Raw genomic sequence first — 6062 nt, forward strand, 5'->3', positions numbered from 1 at the left:
TTCAGTACTTCAAAGATGTTGTCCCACTGTTATCTTGGCCTCCACTGTTTCTGATAAGAAGTCAGCCATCATTTATTGTATTTTATTTATTTATTTATTTATTTTTGGCCGTGCGACACGCAGCTTTTGGTATCTTAGTTCCCTGACCAGGGATCGAACCCTGGCCCTCGGCAGTAAACGCACAGGGTCCTAACCATTGGACTGCCAGGGAATTCCCATCATTTACATTCTTGTTCCCTTGTCTTTTCCCTCTGGCTTTTTTTTTTTTAATCATTTACACTTACAGAAAAGTTTAAAAATATTAGAGAGTTCCCTTTTATTCTTCACTGTTTCCCCTATTATTAACATTTGGATTACCATATTGTAATTATTGAACACAGGAAGTTAACATCGATATGATACTATTAACTAATCTAGACACAATATTTGAATTTTGCCAGTATTCCACTAACGTCCTTTTTTTGGTGTAAGATCCAATCCAGGATCCCATATTGTATTGTCATCATGTCTCCTTAGTCTCCTTCAATCTATGACATTTTCTCAGTCTTCCTTTTCTTCTCATCACCTTGACACTTTTGTGTCAATTATTAGGCCAGTTATGGTATAGTATGACCCTCAGTTTGGGTTTGTCTGATGTTTTCTCATGATTGTATTGAGGCATTCTATACAAGAATATCACAAAAAGTATGTGCCTTGTCATTACATTATATCAAGGGGTACATGATGACAATACATCTTATTACTTACAGTGTTAACTTTGGTCACATGGTTAAGGTGGTGTCTGCCAGGTTTCTTCACTATAAATAACTATTTTGCTCTTTGTAATTAGTAAATACTTTATGAGAATACTGCAATTCTATGCAAATATCCTGTTTCTCTTCATACTTTCACCCACTAATTTTAGCATCCATCAACGGTTCTTGACTGCAATTAGTTAGTGTGATGGTTGGTTAATAGTGATTTTCCACTTCCATTTTTCCTTCTACAGCTATTAATTGGTATTCCATAGTAAGGAAGACCTGCCTCCTTCTTCCTCACTTTTAAAATTCAGTTATTTATTTGTATCAGTATGAATTCATGGGTATTTATTTTATTCTATGAGTTATAATCCGATACTATGATTTATTTTGTTGCTCAAACTTTCTCAGTTTGACTCTAGCTGCTTTTAATGTACTCTTTATCTTTGGTTTTTAGCAGCTGGACTGTAAGATGAGTAAGTGGTTTTGTTCATACTTATCCTGCTTGAGGTTGGTGAGACTCTTGGATATATAAGTGGTTTATTTTTCACCAAATATAGGAACTCCTTAGCCATTATTTCTTCCAATATTTTCTCTGCCCATTCTCTCTCTCCTTACCTTCTGAAACTCCAATTACCCATATTTAGATGTTATCGAAAATAAATTGTCCCACAGGCCACTGAGGCTCCAGGTTTTTTAAATCATTTTTTTTTGTTTGTTTTTCAGTTAAACAGTAATCTCTCTTTAAGTTTCCAAACCCTTCCTTTGGCACTCTCTAATATGCGTTAAGCCTAGCCATGAAATTTTTCAGACATTGTGTTTTAAGTTCTAGAATTCCCCTTTGCTTGTCTTTCATAGTTTCAGTTTCTCTGCAGAGATTCCCCATATCTTCAATAATTATGTCTATATTCTCCTTTAAGCCCTTAAACATGTTTACAACCACTATTCTAAAATTTCAGTCTGCTAATTCTGACTCATCTCAGGAAATGTATCACTTTATTGCTTTTTTTTAAAATGGTGGGTCCCAATTTCCTGCTTCTTCATATGTATAGTAATATTAGACTATATACTAAACATTGTGAATTATTCGTTTCAGAGTGTATATTGTCTTCCCTTGAAGATTATTGAGTTTTGTTATATTAGGCAATTAAATTACTGGCAGGTTATCTTGACAGGTTGGTTTTATTCTTTTTCAGGGCTGGTCATTTTAAATTTTATCCTTAGTCTTAGGGTGTGTTTTGTTTGTTTGTTTGTTTTACTGTAGAACATGCCCTTACTCCTAAGGCATGGACTTTCTGTATCACCTAAGTACCCAAGTTGTTTAGTGAGATCTTTTCATTCTGACTGGGCTAAAACTCCAACATCTCTAAGCCACGTACAACCTCTAGTGTTCTCATCAGCTCTCAGCTGCTCTCTGCTAAGCCTTATAGAGTCTCATCATGTGCATGTGCAGCTCATCCCTTATCCAAAGACCATGGAGATCACCCATGCAGATTTCTGCGGGCCCCTCTCTGTTCGACTCCCTCCTCTCTAAAAGCCTTTCCCACAAATTACAGCTTCCTCAGCAGCCCTGAACCGTAATCTATGCACTTCACCTCAGTGAGACCATCGTGCACTTATTAGGCTCCACCTTCTTGCACTGCAGTCCAGAAAGTTCCCCCAGGCAGAACGCTTGGCAGATGTAGGGCTCATCTCATGTGTTTCCCTTCCCTCAAGGATTATAATTCTGCTTTGTCATATTCAATGTCTAAAGCAGTTTCTCATATATGTTATCTAAATGTATTGTTGTTATCTGTGGAAGAGCAAGTCCCATACCAGTCACTCTGTCATAGTCAGAAGCAGAAGTTCTGTGATTATTTTTCCACTCCACCTCTTCCACCATCACCTCTCTGTGGTAGACAGTGAGATCCCTGAGTGCTTATTATCTTTATATTCCCCAGTAGGCTCTCAGTAAAAAAAAGAATTTCTTCCTATTTTTGCCTTCTTAGCAGCCCTTGATAGTTAATTTTAATAAAATATTAATTGAACAACGATGTTGGGGGATCTGAGTGTCTATTCTGTGATTTGCCCAAGTACCATACTCCCCAGGTGATAGGACTATGGAGGGGTATCCAGTGCATGACGGATAGATCTTCTCCAAGATCCATTTAGGATGCAAGAGGGAATTCCCCAGTGGCCCAGTGGTTGGGACGTGGTGCTTTCACTGACAGGGCCCGGGTTTGTCCCTGGTTGGGGAACTACGATCCCGCAAGCTGCACAGTGTGGCCAAAAACTAAAAAATAAAAATAAATAAATGTCTATGATGAGACAGTATAAAGAGGAAAATTTAAAAAAAAAAGATGCAAGAGTCACAGTATCTGGCTCCTTGATTGACCTTGGCCAGGCTGACCCCAAGATAGGAATCCTTTCCCTGTGCTCTCATCAATAGTCTGCCCTCTCGGGGAAGCCTCACTTTTATCCAGTTCCTCGTTGTCACCACTATAAGTTGGAGGAAACACTTTTGTGGCCATTTCCTGGACCTCTTGCCTTCAAGGTCATGCTTATTTCCCCTTTGTACTAAGAGTCAGAAGGTCCCCGGATTTAGGTCCCTGCCCCACCTCTTACTAGTTAAGTGATCTTGAAAAAGTCTCCAAGAAGGGAACCCTCCTACACTGTTGGTGGGAATGTAAATTGGTACAGCCACTGTGGAGAACAGTATGGAGGTTCCTTAAAAAAACTAAAAATAGAGCTACCATATGATCCTTCAATCCCACTCCTGGGCATATATCTGGAGAAAAACACGGTCCGAAAGGACACATGCGCCCCAATGTTCATTGCAGCACTATTTACAATAGCCAAGATATGGAAGCAAACAAAATGTCCATCAACAGAGGAATGGATAAAGAAGATATGGTATATATATATATCATCTAAAAAAATGATACAAATGAACTTATTTACAAAACAGAAACAGACTCACAGACTTAGAGAATGAACTTATGGGTACCAGGGGGAAGGGAGAGTTAGGGAGTTTGGGACTAACACGTACACACTGCTCTATTAAAAATGGATAACCGACAAGGACCTACTGTATAGCACAGAGAACTCTGCTGAATATTACGTAACAACCTAAATGGGAAAAGAGTTTAAAAAAGAATAGATACATGTATATGTATAACTGAATCACTTTGCTGTATACCTAAAACTAATACAACATTGTTAATCAACTATACTCCAATATAAAATAAAAAGTTAAAAAAAAAACACGATCATCTTGTTTAAAAAAAAGTCTCCAAATCCTCTCTATACACATTTTCCTTATCTGTAAAAATAACTATCCGTTCCCTGCCCTTTTCCTCACCCCCAAACCCACTCTACCCCCTCCCAACACACACACACACACACACACACACACACACACACACACACACACACATTTATGAGGTTCTAGAAACCAGGGATATGAAAGCCTTTGGAATCTGAAAAACACAGAGGAAGTGTTCTTATTATTGTTATTATTTGTGGAGCGATTGTAGGTCTATCAATGCAAATTCATTCTTCTAGTGAAGGAGACTGAGTGTAGAGTAAGTATATTGGCTCAGAATCTTCTCCTCCTACACATTTGTCAGTGGCTCTTCTGTCCATTGAGAGAGAGAGAGATGATAGAGCTGTTCCTTTGGCTTAAAGGAAATGGGTTTTTCAGAGTCCACACTCTGACTTAACAATGATATAGCTTGGAATTTCTGGGCTCTGGGGAGCTGTCTGAGAAAGTACCCCTAGATTTTTATCAACGTTGTGGAGGGATGAGCTCAGCCTTGGCATTTCACATTCATTCACAAGTATGTATTAGGCACCTGCTGCGTGCCAGGTGATTCTCAGCATACTGAGGATGTGGTAGTGAAGAGTCCCAGTCCCCGCCCTCCTAGAGCTTGAGCCCAGTTGGGCCTGAGACAATCAAGTTCTGTCTGGGATTGCATCCTCAAGTGAGGAGACCATCCTCAAGTGATGAGCCAGACCTTTCTCTGCTGAGAAGAAAATGTAAGAACCCGTGGACTCTCCATCCCAGCTCAGCATACAAAGTACTGCCTGGCCAAGGCTGGATTCAAGCTCTGTGCCCACAGAAGGCATCACATGGCTGCTCACACCCCATCTCAGACCAATCCAGACACCCTCCCATCCAACCCCCAAGCCATGGTTGCCTCGTTCTAATAACAGAGCTGCTTCTTGGCTTCTGGACCCAAATACCTGCTCTGGCATCTTTCTAAGTTCCCAGTCACCCTCCTTGGGGCCCTGCTTCAGTGAATCCAAACTTGCAGCTGGGCGCCAGACATGTTTTTTTGTTTGTTTGTTGTTTGTTTGGGGGGACGGTGTGGTGCACCGCATGGCTTGCAGGATTTTAGTTCCCCAACCAGGGATCGAACCCAGGCCACGGCAGTGAAAGCTCAGAGTCCTAACCACTGAACCACCAGGGAATTCCCCCTCCAGACATGTATTTTAGACTTCTCAGACCCTCCTTGCCTTCCTAAGAGACAGAGTAAAGTAAAGATTGCCTGTACAAGAGTCAGGTGGCCAAGAATTGAATCCTAGCCCCACTATTCATTAGCTCAGTGACCCTTGGCAAGTGGCTTAACTGCACTGAGCCTCAGTTTCCCCATCTGTAAAATCGGGGTTCACTGGAAAGAATTAATGCAAACCACTTAGCACAGTGACCGGCCTGCAATAAGTATTCAATAAATGTGAACTTTTTTTCCCCCCTTAGGATCAAATCATCTATGCTGGATTCCTAGTATATCCCCACATTCTGCCTACAAGTCAAGATACCCACTGCTTCATAGTTGTTGCCTATCACTAGCCCCCTGGGCTAGTTGAGGTGAGCTGAATTGAGGCAGGAGGATGTTATGGGCTATGGGCATGGTCCTTGCTGGTCAAACTGACCATCCTCTGCTGTAGCTCCTGGGTCAGGTCCCCTGCCCCTGTACCAACCCATGGCTGATTCTTGGCCTAATCAGTGCTGCTGGGACAAGTACCAGATTGTCCCAAGCTCATGGACCCCTCTTCTTGCCAACACCTAAAGCATCAGGGCTCTTCTGAAGCCAGGGACAGAGTTTCTTCACCCCAAGACCTTGGATAAGTTTCAAGGGATCTGTGAACCCCCTCCAATAGGCAAAAGTTTGTGTGATATATGTTTTCTACAGGAATAGTCCTTAGTTTTCACTAGCTTCTTAAACGGTCTGTGATTCCACATGTTAAGAACCATCGCTTTGGGGTAATGCTAGAGTCTAGAACCCCATGAGGCTGGGAGGCCTTCTTCTGGGCCTCTGAGGACTCAGAGGGGCCCCCAGTGCA

Source organism: Orcinus orca, chromosome 19 (assembly GCF_937001465.1).
Source record: "Orcinus orca chromosome 19, mOrcOrc1.1, whole genome shotgun sequence".
Classification (NCBI taxonomy): domain Eukaryota; kingdom Metazoa; phylum Chordata; class Mammalia; order Artiodactyla; family Delphinidae; genus Orcinus; species Orcinus orca.